Here is an 18,335-nt window from a genome sequence, read left to right on the forward strand (position 1 = left end):
TTCACCTATTACATTTCCAGACCTTTTACTGAAATATCTACAAAGACTAGCACTAATGGTTTGGAAATTTGGAGGCTTTCCTAGGAGAAAATATTTTGTTCAAAAGGAGCAGCAATTGATATACAGATGTCAAGAAATCCCTTTACACTTAGGGGCTTATTAGGATGGCGGAGGGGCCACAACCGCCAGTCGTGGGGTGGCGAGCCTCCGCCATCTGATTGCCCATTTCCCTCTGTCACATTACAATGGCGGGGGATTCATTCCGCAAGCGAGGCGGGTGCAAAGACCGCCCGCCACGCTTCCGCCACAGGCAATCGGTAGGATTGCCAGGCAGAGCGCACTGGACCAGGGAAATGTTGGCAGTGCTAGCAGGCCGTACCCGCCAGATTACAATGCTGGCATCAGCCAGCCTTTCCATGGCTGTGAAACCGCCATGGAAAGGCTGACGGGGATTAGGTTTGGGGGTCTGTTGCGGGCCCCAATTGTCTTGGGGGAGGTGTTGCTGCATGGGGGGGGGGGTACCCATGATAACCCCTGCATTTCCCTGCACTGCATGGCAGGCACTGCGTGGTGCCTGCCACGTGGTGCAGGGAAATGCACAGCATTACGTTTTGACATTGTGTACGGTGCTGCAGCCAGCAGCACTGTCCGCAATATCAAATCCCCTGGATACGCCCGCCAAGCTGGTGGGTGCATCGTGATTGCTGTGGTGGGCCCGCTGCAAGTCTGGTGGGCGGTCCCAAACACTGCTGCAATGAGTGCAGACTCATGTCTGCCCACCATCGTAATGAGCCCCTTAATTCCTATTCTATACAACAGGCAAGTTATAAAATAGATTAAGCATGGGCGTAAAATCCGTTCCGCTCGCGGAGTTTGTGGATTTTCGGCAAATTTACGATCCGCGAATTCTCGCGAATTTACCGAAAATTAGCAAATTTGCACGCAGCGGATATTTTTGCTTGGTCGCGCTTGACAAATACAATATTGCGGCGCGCGGCGTTCACTTACCGTCATTCAGCGTTTGAAGAGTTGTTTTTCTCCATGTTTGCGTGTGCTGCGCCATTTTGGATCTTGCTGCGTGATCCCGCGGGAGTTTGTCGACAGCCAGTACGTCATCGCGCCCGCCACCTTGCACAGCGAGAGTTTGTCAACGCGAGTACGTCATAAAGGCTCGTGATCACGCATCGCGGGAGTAAACAATTGCGAACACGTAGATGCGGCGGGCAGCAACAATCTCGCACTCGCGAAATTGCAAAATTTGCAATTCTGCACAAGAAATCCACCAGCAAGCAGCATAAACCTTCTGAAAATGATGATTTTTTTTATCAGAATAACTCCTAAGGTTGACATCTGCCTGCATTTCTTTTTGCAAGGAGTCCATTTTTGAGGAAGGAAGTGCCCCACAGTCTCCAACTTCCTGTTCCTGTCCAGCAGGCTCCTCCCAGTGCTTTCTTCATGTGCTGGTCACTTTCATTTGGTACTTGACCTGGAAGGATTACTTTTTGTGGATGCTGCTGGATATTTGGATTTGAGGCCTTTTTGACTTTCTTTGGATCACTTTTGGATTAGAAATCAACTTTCACAAGTAAGTTTGTTTGGGGCATTACAGTTGCTGCAACTACAATTTTGAAACTTTTTCAGAACATTAAATAAAATATATTGTGGGTAGCCACAGTATCCAGTAGGACCAGGTTTAGTTATGGGTGCATGATACAACTGTTTTGTTGAATTTAAACATCATTGAGGGCATGGATGGCATGGGATTGTCCTGATTTTTGTGTGTTTTTCGATTTTTGGGACTGCTGTTGAGGCCTTTTGCCCAGGGGTAGTGAGTGGGGCATGGACTGAATCTGTCTGTGGGGTCTCTTTAATGTAAGCATCATGGAGGGCATGGATGGCATTGGATTGTGGTGATTTTTGTGTGTTTTTCGTTTTTTTGGGGTGTACTGTTGATGGGGACTGGCCTTGTGGGTGGGGGCCATTTTGAGTGCTGGTACAGGCAGGCCCTGGCCATGTGCTTGGGGTACAAGGGGCCATTTTGAATGCAGGCAGTGTTGTCAGGCCTGCACCCATTTTGCCTAGCTTCCATCCATTATGCCCAGGGGTAGTGAGAGGTGCATGGGCCTAGTCTTTCTGTGGGGTGTCTTCTTGAATTTAAACATCATTGAGGGCATGGGATTGTATTGTGCTGATTTTTGTGTGTTTTTCGATTTTTGGGGCTGCTGTTGAGGCCTTTTGCCCAGGGGTAGTGAGTGGTGCATGGACTGAGTCTGTCTGTGGGGTCTCTTTAATGTAAGCATCATGGAGGGCATGGATGGCATTGGATTGTGGTGATTTTTGTGTGTTTTTCGTTTTTTTGGGGTGTACTGATGATGGGGACTGGCCATGTGGGTGGGAGCCATTTTGAGTGCTGGTACAGGCAGGCCCTGGCCATGTGCTTGGGGTGCAAGGGGCCATTTTGAATCCAGGCAGTGTTGTCAGGCCTGCACCCATTTTGCCTAGCTTCCATCCATTATGCCCAGGGGCAGTGAGTGGTGCATGGGCCTAGTCTTTCTGTGGGGTGTCTTCTTGAATTTAAACATCATTGAGGGCATGGGATTGTGCTGATTTTTGTGTGTTTTTCGATTTTTGGAGCTGCTGTTGAGGCCTTTTGCCCAGGGGTAGTGAGTGGTGCATGGCCTGAGTCTGTCTGTGGGGTCTCTTTAATGTAAGCATCATGGAGGGCATGGATGGCATTGGATTGTGGTGATTTTTGTGTGTTTTTCGTTTTTTTGGGGTGTACTGTTGATGGGGACTGGCCATGTGGGTGGGTGCCATTTTGAGTGCTGGTAGAGGCAGGCCCTGGCCATGTGCTTGGGGTGCAAGGGGCCATTTTGAATGCAGGCAGTGTTGTCAGGCCTGCACCCATTTTGGCTAGCTTCCATCCATTATGCCCAGGGGTAGTGAGTGGTGAATGGGCCTAGTCTTTCTGTGGGGTGTCTTCTTGAATTTAAACATCATTGAGGGCATGGATGGCATGGGATTGTGCAAATTCTTGTGTGTTTTTCGAGTTTTTGGGGCTGCTGTTGAGGCCTTTTGCCCAGGGGTAGTGAGTGGTGCATGGACTGAGTTTGTCTGTGGGGTCTCTTTAATGTAAGCATCATGGAGGGCATGGATGGCATTGGATTGTGGTGATTTTTGTGTGTTTTTCGTTTTTTGGGGTGTACTGTTGATGGGGACTGGCCATGTGGGTGGGGGCCGTTTTGAGTGCTGGTACAGGCAGGCCCTGGCCATGTGCTTGGGGTGCAAGGGGCCATTTTGAATGCAGGCAGTGTTGTCAGGCCTGCACCCATTTTGCCTAGCTTCCATCCATTATGCCCAGGGGTTGTGAGTGGTGTATGGGCCTAGTCTTTCTGTGGGGTGTCTTCTTGAATTTAAACATCATTGAGGGCATGGGATTGTGCTGATTGTTTTGTGTTTTTCGATTTCTGGGGCTGCTGTTGAGGCCTTTTGCCCAGGGGTAGTGAGTGGTGCATGGACTGAGTCTGTCTGTGGGGTCTCTTTAATGTAAGCATCATGGAGGGCATGGGTGGCATTGGATTGTGGTGATTTTTGTGTGTTTTTCGTTTTTTTGGGGTGTACTGTTGATGGGGACTGGCCATGTGGGTGGGGGCCATTTTGAGTGCTGGTACAGGCAGGCCCTGGCCATGTGCTTGGGGTACAAGGGGCCATTTTGAATGCAGGCAGTGTTGTCAGGCCTGCACCCATTTTGCCTAGCTTCCATCCATTATGCCCAGGGGTAGTGAGTGGTGCATGGGCCTTGTCTTTCTGTGGGGTGTCTTCTTGAATTTAAACATCATTGAGGGCATGGATGGCATGGGATTGTGCTGATTTTTGTGTGTTTTTCGATTTTTAGGGCTGCTGTTGAGGCCTTTTGCCATGGGGTAGTGAGTGGTGCATGGACTGCGTCTGTCTGTGGGGTCTCTTTAATGTAAGCATCATGGAGGGCATGGATGGCATTGGATTGTGGTGATTTTTGTGTGTTTTTCGTTTTTTTGGGGTGTACTGTTGATGGGGACCGGCCATTTTGGTGGGGGCCATTTTGAGTGCTGGTACAGGCAGGCCCTGGCCATGTGCTTGGGGTACAAGGGGCCATTTTGAATGCAGGCAGTGTTGTCAGGCCTGCACCCATTTTGTCTAGCTTCCATCCATTATGCCCAGGGGTAGTGAGTGGTGCATGGTCCTAGTCTTTCTGTGGGGTGTCTTCTTGAATTTAAACATCATTGAGGGCATGGATGGCATGGGATTGTGCTGATTTTTCTGTGTTTTTCGATTTTTGGGGCTGCTGTTGCGGCCTTTTGCCCAGGGGTAGTGAGTGGTGCATGGACTGAGTCTGTCTGTGGGGTCTCTTTAATGTAAGCATCATGGAGGGCATGGGTGGCATTGGATTGTGGTGATTTTTGTGTGTTTTTCGGTTTTTTGGGGTGTACTGTTGATGGGGACTGGCCATGTGGGTGGGGGCCATTTTGAGTGCTGGTACAGGCAGGCCCTGGCCATGTGCTTGAGGTACAAGGGGCCATTTTGAATGCAGGCAGTGTTGTCAGGCCTACACCCATTTTGCCTAGCTTTCATCCATTATGCCCAGTGGTAGTGAGTGGTGCATGGGCCTAGTCTTTCTGTGGGGTGTCTTCTTGAATTTAAACATCATTGAGGGCATGGGATTGTGCTGATTTTTGTGTGTTTTTTGATTTTTGGGGCTGCCGTTGAGGCCTTTTGCCCAGGGGTAGTGAGTGGTGCATGGACTGAGTCTGTCTGTGGGGTCTCTTTAATGTAAGCCTCATGGAGGGCATGGATGGCATTGGATTGTGGTGATTTTTGTGTGTTTTTTGTTTTTTTGGGGTGTACTGTTGATGGGGACTGGCCATGTGGGTGGGTGCCATTTTGAGTGCTGGTACAGGCAGGCCCTGGCCATGTGCTTGGGGTGCAAGGGGCCATTTTGAATGCAGGCAGTGTTGTCAGGTCTGCACCCATTTTGCCTAGCTTCCATCCATTATGCCCAGGGGAAGTGAGTGGTGTATGGGCCTAGTCTTTCTGTGGGGTGTCTTCTTGAATTTAAACATCATTGAGGGCATGGATGGCATGGGATTGTGCTGATTTTTTTCTGTGTTTTTTGATTTTTGGGGCTGCTGTTGAGGCCTTTTGCCCAGGGGTAGTGAGTGGTGCATGGACTGAGTCTGTCTGTGGGGTCTCTTTAATGTAAGCATCATGGAGGGCATGGATGGCATTGGATTGTGGTGATTTTTAGGTGTTTTTCGTTTTTTTTGGGGTGTACTGTTGATGGGGACTGGCCATGTGGGTGGGGGCCATTTTGAGTGCTGGTACATGCAGGCCCTGGCCATGTGCTTGGGGTGCAAGGGGCCATTTTGAATGCAGGCAGTGTTGTCAGGCCTGCACCCATTTTGCCTAGCTTCCATCCATTATGCCCAGGCGTAGTGAGTGGTGCATGGGCCTTGTCTTTCTGTGGGGTGTTTTCTTGAAATTAAACATCATTGAGGGCATGGATGGCATGGGATTGTGCTGATTTTTGTGTGTTTTTCGATTTTTGGGGCTGCTGTTGAAGCCTTTTGCCCAGGGGTAGTGAGTGGTGCATGGACTGAGTCTGTCTGTGGGGTCTCTTTAATGTAAGCATCTTGGAGGGCATGGATGGCATTTGATTGTGGTGATTTTTGTGTGTTTTTCGATTTTTTGGGGTGTACTGTTGATGGGGACTGGCCATGTGGGTGGGGGCCATTTTGAGTGCTGGTACAGGCAGGCCCTGGCCATGTGCTTGGGGTGCAAGGGGCCATTTTGAATGCAGGCAGTGTTGTCAGGCCTGCACCCATTTTGCCTAGCTTCCATCCATTATGCCCAGGGGTAGTGAGTGGTGCATGGGCCTAGTCTTTCTGTGGGGTGTCTTCTTGAATTTAAACATCATTGAGGGCATGGATGGCTTGGGATTGTGCTGATTTTTGTGTGTTTTTCGACTTTTTGGGGTGTATAACTGATGTTCCTCTGTCTTCCATTGCTTTTAGGTGCACAAGAGAACCACCAGTGCCAGGAAGAAGTCCTGCAGCAGTGTGTGTGCAGCATAACGTCACGCGACGTCACGTGTGGCCACAGACAAGATAACTCTGCAACTCGTGCAACTGCGGCCTGCTGTTCTGACCTCTGAAGAAGATGGCCCCAAAAAAAGTTCCCCGTAGCTCCTCTAGCAAGAAAGCTGCCAGTAAGGAGCAGAAGAAGCAAGTTGAGCCACTTACCAAGGAGACTGGTGTGACGACCGCCACATTTTTGGGGAAAAAAATAAGTACGCCTGCAGCAGCAGGGGGGTCTGCTGGGGACCAAGCTGCCGGGAGCAGCACCCCCGCTCCATTGGGCTAAGTGCCACCACCACTAGGCCAACTTAGGTCCAAGCCCTTGCGTGCTTTAGAGGCCGCCAGTATAGTTGTTCAATCACCATCGACCAGTGATGTTGGCTCATCGCAAGAAAGTAGCAGCAATGTCCCTCAATCAACACAGGTTGTTGTAACTCATCTGACAAGTGTTCAACAAACACAGCCGCGACAACAACCACCTGTGCAAGTAGTACAAGCACAAGTACATGTGGAAGGAGAGGCAGCGCAAGGAGATGCGCAAGCAGAGGTGCATGGAGCGACACAAGTGCCCACAATATTTGTTCCTCCCGAAGTAGGGGCACATCAGGAAATCGACATTCAAGCCGAGGTATCATTTGAGGAAGCCACTCCTCCTGATCATTCATTGTCTTCCACATCCCTAGCAAGGAAAAGATCAAGGATGGTGTCTACATCTTCTTCAAGCCCCCTTCCTTCTGATGATATGGACCCAAATTGGGAACCACCACTGCCGTCTGAGAGTAAGGCACACCATGATCTGACAAAGGTAGCTAAGCGTAAAAGGAAGGTCTCCGAAAGTCTCAGAGTTATGGAGTGTGATGATGACGCTGAAGAAGAAGTGGCGTATACTCCTGCTGATGAAGACTCTCCTGACGACAACGCAGTCATCATAGGCGTCATTCCAGCCTCAGCGGGCATGCAGCAAACAGACATTTTTACCCTATCCCGAAATGCTGCTGAGCGTGATGATGGCGACGTGACAACGGGACCACCACAAATGCAGTTAACTAGTACACCACCACCTACCGCTTCCATATTTTCTCGCCAGAAGGGACCTCCATCCACCTCCACCTCAATTAGTGGTGATGCAAGTGCACAACGTAGTAAAGTTCGGCAACACACATCCTCCACTCCATCTGCCATTATGAGCATGACCAGCAGTATCGCCTCCTCCGCCCCCCACAGACATTTGAAGTCCGCAGTTTGGGACTTCTTTAGTGTTTGCCCAAAAAGGGAAAACATAGCCATTTGTAGCATTTGTAAGCTTGCAGTTAGTCGTGGTAAACTTGGTACCAACTATGGTACCGGAGGCCAGAGAGGTCATCTTAAGAGACAGCACACTGTCCAATGGCTTGCGCACCTAAAGGAGATCAAGGAAGCCCGAATTGGAAGTCAACAAACTGTATCCGTTGATGTTTCATCTGATGATGACGAGGAGGAAGAAGCGTCAAACATTTCTTCACCTACACCCAGTACCCCTGTCAGCAGCACACCCCCTGTGCGCCACACTAAGAGTGTGGGAGAGAGTGAGACACCAATGCGAAAAAGTTCATCATCACCGAGCGTAACTGGGTCGAAGAAGTCATCATCTTCCCGTAAAAAAATGGTCCAGCCCACCATTAGAAGCATGTTGTTTTCAGATGCGCCATTTGAACGCAACCACCCAATGGTGCGTCTGTATGACACTAAGCTGGCTAAAATGCTAGCGCTGGACCTTCTCCCTTTTTCTTTTGTGGAAGGGGTTGGTTTTCTTGAATTAGTGGCAACGCTCTGCCCTAAATGGAAGGTTCCTAGCCGGTTCTATTTTGCCAGAGTTGCGGTTCCAGCACTATATGCAGATGTGCTGGAGGCGATTGGGGCAGCTTTGAAGAAGAATGCTGTTCACACTATACATCTGACAACAGACATGTGGACCAGTGGCGCAGGCACTGATTACATGTGCATCACTGGCCACTGTGTCTCTTTTTCAGGAGTTACAGCAAAGCTAAGGGCAGGTGTTGACACGGACAACGTTTTTAAAGCTGCTCGGAAACATGCAACACTAGCCATGTTTGGCATGGAGTCAAGTCATACAGCAGAAAACATTTTGCTGGAGTTTAACACAAAGGTCTTTCAATGGCTGTCCCCCAAAAAACGCATGATTGGTTATGTTTCCACGGATAATGGCGCCAATGTAGTTAAGGCCATGGATAAGGGTAACTATTTCAGAGTGCCGTGTTTGGCGCACTGTATAAACCTGGTTGTTAAAAAATTCTTGAGTGAAGAAAGTCCAGCGTGCGAGTTACTGACCACCTGCCGAAGAATGCTGGGGTGCAAGGGGCGATTTTGAATGCAGGCAGTGTTGTCAGGCCTGCACCCATTTTGCCTAGCTTCCATCCATTATGCCCAGGGGTAGTGAGTGGTGCATGGGCCTAGTCTTTCTGTGGGGTGTCTTTTTGAATTTAAACATCTTTGAGGGCATGGGATTCTGCTGATTTTTGTGTGTTTTCCGAATTTTTGGGGCTGCTGTTGAGGCCTTTTGCCCTGGGGTAGTGAGTGGTGCATGGACTGAGTCTGTCTGTGGGGTCTCTTTAATGTAAGCATCATGGAGGGCATGGATGGCATTGGATTGTGGTGATTTTTGTGTGTTTTTCGTTTTTTTGGGGTGTACTGTTGATGGGGACTGGCCATGTGGGTGGGTGCCATTTTGAGTGCTAGTACAGGCAGGCCCTGGCCATGTGCTAGGGGTGCAAGGGGCCATTTTGAATGCAGGCAGTGTTGTCAGGCCTGCACCCATTTTGCCTAGCTTCCATCCATTATGCCCAGGGGTAGTGAGTGGTGTATGGGCCTAGTCTTTCTGTGGGGTGTCTTCTTGAATTTAAACATCATTGAGGGCATGCATGGCATGGGAGTGTGCTGATTTTTGTGTGTTTTTCGATTTTTTGGGCTGCTGTTGAGGCCCTTTGCCCAGGGGTAGTGAGTGGTGCATGGACTGAGTCTGTCTGTGGGGTCTCTTTAATGTAAGCATCATGGAGGGCATGGATGGCATTGGATTGTGGTGATTTTTGTGTGTTTTTCATTTTTTTGGGGTGTACTGTTGATGGGGACTGGCCATGTGGGTGGGGGCCATTTTGAGTGCTGGTACAGGCGGGCCTTGGCCATGTGCTTGGGGTGCAAGGGGCCATTTTGAATGCAGGCAGTGTTGTCAGGCCTGCACCCATTTTGCCTAGCTTCCATCCATTATGCCCAGGGGTAGTGAGTGGTGCATGGGCCTAGTCTTTCTGTGGGGTGTCTTCTTGAATTTAAACATCATTGAGGGCATGGGATTGTGCTGATTGTTTTGTGTTTTTCGATTTTTGGGGCTGCTGTTGAGGCCTTTTGCCCAGGGTTAGTGAGTGGTGCATGGACTGAGTCTGTCTGTGGGGTCTCTTTAATGTAAGCATCATGGAGGGCATGGATGGCATTGGATTGTGGTGATGTTTGTGTGTTTTTCGTTTTTTTGGGGTGTACTGTTGATGGGGACTGGCCATGTGGGTGGGGGCCATTTTGAGTGCTGGTACAGGCAGGCCATGGCCATGTGCTTGGGGTGCAAGGGGCCATTTTGAATGCAGGCAGTGTTGTCAGGCCTGCACCCATTTTGCCTAGCTTCCATCCTTTATGCCCAGGGGTAGTGAGTGGTGCATGGGCCTAGTCTTTCTGTGGGGTGTCTTCTTGAATTTAAACATCATTGAGGGCATGGGATTGTGCTGATTTTTGTGTGTTTTTTGATTTTTGGGGCTGCTGTTGAGGCCTTTTGCCCAGGGGTAGTGAGTGGTGCATGGACTGAGTCTGTCTGTGGGGTCTCTTTAATGTAAGCCTCATGGAGGGCATGGATGGCATTGGATTGTGGTGATTTTTGTGTGTTTTTTGTTTTTTTGGGGTGTACTGTTGATGTGGACTGGCCATGTGGGTGGGTGCCATTTTGAGTGCTGGTACAGGCAGGCCCTGGCCATGTGCTTGGGGTGCAAGAGGCCATTTTGAGTGCAGGCAGTGTTGTCAGGCCTGCACCCATTTTGCCTAGCTTCCATCCATTATGCCCAGGGGTAGTGAGTGGTGTATGGGCTTAGTCTTTCTGTGGGGTGTCTTCTTGAATTTAAACATCATGGAGGGCATGGATAGCATTGGATTGTGGTGATTTTTGTTGTTTTTCGTTTTTTTGGGGTGTACTGTTGATGGGGACTGGCCATGTGGGTGGGGGCCATTTTGAGTGCTGGTACAGGCAGGCCCCGGCCATGTGCTTGGGGTGCAAGGGGCCATTTTGAATGCAGGCAGTGTTGTCAGGTCTGCACCCATTTTGCCTGGCTTCCATCCATGATGCCCAGGTGTAGTGAGTGGTGCATGGGCCTAGTCTTTCTGTGGGGTGTCTTCTTGAATTTAAACATCATTGAGGGCATGGGATTGTGCTGATTTTTGTGTGTTTTTCGATTTGTGGAGCTGCTGTTGAGGCCTTTTGCCCAGGGGTAGTGAGTGGTGCATGGACTGAGTCTGTCTGTGGGGTCTCTTTAATGTAAGCATCATGGAGGGCATGGATGGCATTGGATTGTGGTGATTTTTGTGTGTTTTTCGTTTTTTTGGGGTGTACTGTTGATGGGGACTGGCCATGTGGGTGGGTGCCATTTTGAGTGCTAGTACAGGCAGGCCCTGGCCATGTGCTAGGGGTGCAAGGGGCCATTTTGAATGCAGGCAGTGTTGTCAGGCCTGCACCCATTTTGCCTAGCTTCCATCCATTATGCCCTGGGGTAGTGAGTGGTATATGGGCCTAGTCTTTCTGTGGGGTGTCTTCTTGAATTTAAACATCATTGAGGGCATGGATGGCATTGGAGTGTGCTGATTTTTGTGTGTTTTTCGATTTTTGGGGCTGCTGTTGAGGCCCTTTGCCCAGGGGTAGTGAGTGGTGCATGGACTGAGTCTGTCTGTGGGGTCTCTTTAATGTAAGCATCATGGAGGGCATGGATGGCATTGGATTGTGGTGATTTTTGTGTGTTTTTCATTTTTTTGGGGTGTACTGTTGATGGGGACTGGCCATGTGGGTGGGGGCCATTTTGAGTGCTGGTACAGGCGGGCCCTGGCCATGTGCTTGGGGTGCAAGGGGCCATTTTGAATGCAGACAGTGTTGTCAGGCCTGCACCCATTTTGCCTAGCTTCCATCCATTATGCCCAGGGGTAGTGAGTGGTGCATGGGCCTAGTCTTTCTGTGGGGTGTCTTCTTGAATTTAAACATCATTGAGGGCATGGGATTGTGCTGATTGTTTTGTGTTTTTCGATTTTTGGGGCTGCTGTTGAGGCCTTTTGCCCAGGGTTAGTGAGTGGTGCATGGGCTGAGTCTGTCTGTGGGGTCTCTTTAATGTAAGCATCATGGAGGGCATGGATGGCATTGGATTGTGGTGATGTTTGTGTGTTTTTCGTTTTTTTGGGGTGTACTGTTGATGGGGACTGGCCATGTGGGTGGGGGCCATTTTGAGTGCTGGTAATGGCAGGCCCTGGCCATGTGCTTGGGGTGCAAGGGGCCATTTTGAATGCAGGCAGTGTTGTCAGGCCTGCACCCATTTTGCCTAGCTTCCATCCATTATGCCCAGGGGTAGTGAGTGGTGCATGGGCCTAGTCTTTCTGTGGGGTGTCTTCTTGAATTTAAACATCATTGAGGGCATGGATGGCATGGGATTGTGCTGATTTTTGTGTGTTTTTCGACTTTTTGGGGTGTATAACTGATGTTCCTCTGTCTTCCATTGCTTTTAGGTGCACAAGAGAACCACCAGTGCCAGGAAGAAGTCCTGCAGCAGTGTGTGTGCAGCATAACGTCACGCGACGTCACGTGTGGCCACAGACAAGACAACTCTTCAACTCGTGCAACTGCGGCCTGCTGTTCTGACCTCTGAAGAAGATGGCCCCAAAAAAAGTTCCCCGTAGCTCCTCTAGCAAGAAAGTTGCCAGTAAGGAGCAGAAGAAGCAAGTTGAGCCACTTACCAAGGAGACTGGTGTGACGACCGCCACATTTTTTGGGAAAAAAATAAGTACGCCTGCAGCAGCAGCGGGGTCTGCTGGGGACCAAGCTGCCGGGAGCAGCACCCCCGCTCCATTGGGCTAAGTGCCACCACCACTAGGCCAACTTAGGTCCAAGCCCTTGCGTGCTTTAGAGGCCGCCAGTATAGTTGTTCAATCACCATCGACCAGTGATGTTGGCTCATCGCAAGAAAGTAGCAGCAATGTCCCTCAATCAACACAGGTTGTTGTAACTCATCTGACGAGTGTTCAACAAACACAGCCGCAACAACAACCACCTGTGCAAGTAGTACAAGCACAAGTACATGTGGAAGGAGAGGCAGCGCAAGGAGATGCGCAAGCAGAGGTGCATGGAGCGGCACAAGTGCCCACAATATTTGTTCCTCCCGAAGTAGGGGCACATCAGGAAATCGACATTCAAGCCGAGGTATCATTTGAGGAAGCCACTCCTCCTGATCATTCATTGTCTTCCACATCCCTAGCAAGGAAAATATCAAGGATGGTGTCTACATCTTCTTCAAGCCCCCTTCCTTGTGATGATATGGATCCAAATTGGGAACCACCACTGCCGTCTGAGAGTAAGGCACACCATGATCTGACAAAGGTAGCTAAGCGTAAAAGGAAGGTCTCCGAAAGTCTCAGAGTTATGGAGTGTGATGATGACGCTATAGAAGAAGTGGCGTATACTCCTGCTGATGAAGACTCTCCTGACGACAACGCAGTCATCATAGGCGTCACTCCAGCCTCAGCGGGCATGCAGCAAACAGACATTTTTACCCTATTCCGAAATGCTGCTGAGCGTGATGATGGCGACGTGACAACGGGACCACCACAAATGCAGTTAACTAGTACACCACCACCTACCGCTTCCATATTTTCTCGCCAGAAGGGACCTCCATCCACCTCCACCTCAATTAGTGGTGATGCAAGTGCACAACGTAGTAAAGTTCGGCAACACACATCCTCCACTCCATCTGCCATTAGCAGCATGACCAGCAGTATCGCCTCCTCCGCCCCCCACAGACATTTGAAGTCCGCAGTTTGGGACTTCTTTAGTGTTTGCCCAAAAAGGGAAAACATAGCCATTTGTAGCATTTGTAAGCTTGCAGTTAGTCGTGGTAAGCTTGGTACCAACTATGGTACCGGAGGCCAGAGAGGTCATCTTAGGAGACAGCACACTGTCCAATGGCTTGCGCTCCTAAAGGAGATCAAGGAAGCCCGAATTGGAAGTCAACAAACTGTATCCGTTGATGTTTCATCTGATGATGACGAGGAGGAAGAAGCATCAAACATTTCTTCACCTACACCCAGTACCCCTGTCAGCAGCACACCCCCTGTGCGCCACACTAAGAGTGTGGGAGAGAGTGAGACACCAATGCGAAAAAGTTCATCATCACCGAGCGTAACTGGGTCGAAGAAGTCATCATCTTCCCGTAAAAAAATGGTCCAGCCCACCATTAGAAGCATGTTGTTTTCAGATGCGCCATTTGAACGCAACCACCCAATGGTGCGTCTGTATGACACTAAGCTGGCTGAAATGCTAGCGCTGGACCTTCTCCCTTTTTCTTTTGTGGAAGGGGTTGGTTTTCTTGAATTAGTGGCAACGCTCTGCCCTAAATGGAAGGTTCCTAGCCGGTTCTATTTTGCCAGAGTTGCGGTTCCAGCACTACATGCAGATGTGCTGGAGGCGATTGGGGCAGCTTTGAAGAAGAATGCTGTTCACACTATACATCTGACAACAGACATGTGGACCAGTGGCGCAGGCACTGATTACATGTGCATCACTGGCCACTGGGTCTCTTTTTCAGGAGTTACAGCAAAGCTAAGGGCAGGTGTTGACACGGACAACGTTTTTAAAGCTGCTCGGAAACATGCAACACTAGCCATGTTTGGCATGGAGTCAAGTCATACAGCAGAAAACATTTTGCTGGAGTTTAACACAAAGGTCTTTCAATGGCTGTCCCCCAAAAAACGCATGATTGGTTATGTTTCCACGGATAATGGCGCCAATGTAGTTAAGGCCATGGATAAGGGTAACTATTTCAGAGTGCCGTGTTTGGCGCACTGTATAAACCTGGTTGTTAAAAAATTATTGAGTGAAGAAAGTCCAGCGTGCGAGTTACTGACCACCTGCCGAAGAATGCTGGGGTGCAAGGGGCGATTTTGAATGCAGGCAGTGTTGTCAGGCCTGCACCCATTTTGCCTAGCTTCCATCCATTATGCCCAGGGGTAGTGAGTGGTGCATGGGCCTAGTCTTTCTGTGGGGTGTCTTCTTGAATTTAAACATCATTGAGGGCATGGGATTCTGCTGATTTTTGTGTGTTTTCTGAATTTTTGGGGCTGCTGTTGAGGCCTTTTGCCCTGGGGTAGTGAGTGGTGCATGGACTGAGTCTGTCTGTGGGGTCTCTTTAATGTAAGCATCATGGAGGGCATGGATGGCATTGGATTGTGGTGATTTTTGTGTGTTTTTCGTTTTTTTGGGGTGTACTGTTGATGGGGACTGGCCATGTGGGTGGGTGCCATTTTGAGTGCTAGTACAGGCAGGCCCTGGCCATGTGCTAGGGGTGCAAGGGGCCATTTTGAATGCAGGCAGTGTTGTCAGGCCTGCACCCATTTTGCCTAGCTTCCATCCATTATGCCCAGGGGTAGTGAGTGGTGTATGGGCCTAGTCTTTCTGTGGGGTGTCTTCTTGAATTTAAACATCATTGAGGGCATGGATGGCATGGGAGTGTGCTGATTTTTGTGTGTTTTTCGATTTTTGGGGCTGCTGTTGAGGCCCTTAGCCCAGGGGTAGTGAGTGGTGCATGGACTGAGTCTGTCTGTGGGGTCTCTTTAATGTAAGCATCATGGAGGGCATGGATGGCATTGGATTATGGTGATTTTTGTGTGTTTTTTTCATTTTTTTGGGGTGTACTGTTGATGGGGACTGGCCATGTGGGTGGGGGCCATTTTGAGTGCTGGTACAGGCGGGCCCTGGCCATGTGCTTGGGGTGCAAGGGGCCATTTTGAATGCAGGCAGTGTTGTCAGGCCTGCACCCATTTTGCCTAGCTTCCATCCATTATGCCCAGGGGTAGTGAGTGGTGCATGGGCCTAGTCTTTCTGTGGGGTGTCTTCTTGAATTTAAACATCATTGAGGGCATGGGATTGTGCTGATTGTTTTGTGTTTTTCGATTTTTGGGGCTGCTGTTGAGGCCTTTTGCCCAGGGTTAGTGAGTGGTGCATGGACTGAGTCTGTCTGTGGGGTCTCTTTAATGTAAGCATCATGGAGGGAATGGATGGCATTGGATTGTGGTGATGTTTGTGTGTTTTTCGTTTTTTTGGGGTGTACTGTTGATGGGGACTGGCCATGTGGGTGGGGGCCATTTTGAGTGCTGGTACAGGCAGGCCCTGGCCATGAGCTTGGGGTGCAAGGGGCCATTTTGAATGCAGGCAGTGTTGTCAGGCCTGCACCCATTTTGCCTAGCTTCCATCCTTTATGCCCAGGGGTAGTGAGTGGTGTATGGGCTTAGTCTTTCTGTGGGGTGTCTTCTTGAATTTAAACACCATGGAGGGCATGGATAGCATTGGATTGTGGTGATTTTTGTTGTTTTTCGTTTTTTTGGGGTGTACTGTTGATGGGGACTGGCCATGTGGGTGGGGGCCATTTTGAGTGCTGGTACAGGCAGGCCCCGGCCATGTGCTTGGGGTGCAAGGGGCCATTTTGAATGCAGGCAGTGTTGTCAGGTCTGCACCCATTTTGCCTGGCTTCCATCCATTATGCCCAGGGGTAGTGAGTGGTGCATGGGCCTAGTCTTTCTGTGGGGTGTCTTCTTGAATTTAAACATGATTGAGGGCATGGGATTGTGCTGATTTTTGTGTGTTTTTCGATTTTTGGAGCTGCTGTTGAGGCCTTTTGCCCAGGGGTAGTGAGTGGTGCATGGACTGAGTCTGTCTGTGGGGTCTCTTTAATGTAAGCATCATGGAGGGCATGGATGGCATTGGATTGTGGTGATTTTTGTGTGTTTTTCGTTTTTTTGGGGTGTACTGTTGATGGGGACTGGCCATGTGGGTGGGTGCCATTTTGAGTGCTAGTACAGGCAGGCCCTGGCCATGTGCTAGGGGTGCAAGGGGCCATTTTGAATGCAGGCAGTGTTGTCAGGCCTGCACCCATTTTGCCTAGCTTCCATCCATTATGCCCAAGGGTAGTGAGTGGTGTATGGGCCTAGTCTTTCTGTGGGGTGTCTTCTTGAATTTAAACATCATTGAGGGCATGGATGGCATGGGAGTGTGCTGATTTCTGTGTGTTTTTCGATTTTTGGGGCTGCTGTTGAGGCCCTTTGCCCAGGGGTAGTGAGTGGTGCATGGACTGAGTCTGTCTGTGGGGTCTCTTTAATGTAAGCATCATGGAGGGCATGGATGGCATTGGATTGTGGTGATTTTTGTGTGTTTTTCATTTTTTTGGGGTGTACTGTTGATGGGGACTGGCCATGTGGGTGGGGCCATTTTGAGTGCTGGTACAGGCAGGCCCTGGCCATGTGCTTGGGGTGCAAGGGGCCATTTTGAATGCAGGCAGTGTTGTCAGGCCTGCACCCATTTTGCCTAGCTTCCATCCATTATGCCCAGGGGTAGTGAGTGGTGCATGGGCCTAGTCTTTCTGTGGGGTGTCTTCTTGAATTTAAACATCATTGAGAACATGGGATTGTGCTGATTTTTGTGTGTTTTTTGATTTTTGGGGCTGCTGTTGAGGCCTTTTGCCCAGGGGTAGTGAGTGGTGCATGGACTGAGTCTGTCTGTGGGGTCTCTTTAATGTAAGCATCTTGGAGGGCATGGATGGCATTGGATTGTGGTGATTTTTGTGTGTTTTTCGATTTTTTGGGGTGTACTGTTGATGGGGACTGGCCATGTGGGTGGGGCCATTTTGAGTGCTGGTACAGGCAGGCCCTGGCCATGTGCTTGGGGTGCAAGGGGCCATTTTGAATGCAGGCAGTGTTGTCAGGCCTGCACCCATTTTGCCTAGCTTCCATCCTTTATGCCCAGGGGTAGTGAGTGGTGCATGGGCCTAGTCTTTCTGTGGGGTGTCTTCTTGAATTTAAACATCATTGAGGGCATGGATGGCATGGGATTGTGCTGATTTTTGTGTGTTTTTCGACTTTTTGGGGTGTATAACTGATGTTCCTCTGTCTTCCATTGCTTTTAGGTGCACAAGAGAACCACCAGTGCCAGGAAGAAGTCCTGCAGCAGTGTGTGTGCAGCATAACGTCACGCGACGTCACGTGTGGCCACAGACAAGACAACTCTGCAACTCGTGCAACTGCGGCCTGCTGTTCTGACCTCTGAAGAAGATGGCCCCAAAAAAAGTTCCCCGTAGCTCCTCTAGCAAGAAAGTTGCCAGTAAGGAGCAGAAGAAGCAAGTTGAGCCACTTACCAAGGAGACTGGTGTGACGACCGCCACATTTTTTGGGAAAAAAATAAGTACGCCTGCAGCAGCAGCGGGGTCTGCTGGGGACCAAGCTGCCGGGAGCAGCACCCCCGCTCCATTGGGCTAAGTGCCACCACCACTAGGCCAACTTAGGTCCAAGCCCTTGCGTGCTTTAGAGGCCGCCAGTATAGTTGTTCAATCACCATCGACCAGTGATGTTGGCTCATCGCAAGAAAGTAGCAGCAATGTCCCTCAATCAACACAGGTTGTTGTAACTCATCTGACGAGTGTTCAACAAACACAGCCGCAACAACAACCACCTGTGCAAGTAGTACAAGCACAAGTACATGTGGAAGGAGAGGCAGCGCAAGGAGATGCGCAAGCAGAGGTGCATGGAGCGGCACAAGTGCCCACAATATTTGTTCCTCCCGAAATAGGGGCACATCAGGAAATCGACATTCAAGCCGAGGTATCATTTGAGGAAGCCACTCCTCCTGATCATTCATTGTCTTCCACATCCCTAGCAAGGAAAAGATCAAGGATGGTGTCTACATCTTCTTCAAGCCCCCTTCCTTCTGATGATATGGATCCAAATTGGGAACCACCACTGCCGTCTGAGAGTAAGGCACACCATGATCTGACAAAGGTAGCTAAGCGTAAAAGGAAGGTCTCCGAAAGTCTCAGAGTTATGGAGTGTGATGATGACGCTGAAGAAGAAGTGGCGTATACTCCTGCTGATGAAGACTCGCCTGACGACAACGCAGTC

Source organism: Lissotriton helveticus, chromosome 1_1 (genome assembly GCF_964261635.1).
Source record: "Lissotriton helveticus chromosome 1_1, aLisHel1.1, whole genome shotgun sequence".
Taxonomy (NCBI): Eukaryota; Metazoa; Chordata; class Amphibia; order Caudata; family Salamandridae; genus Lissotriton; species Lissotriton helveticus.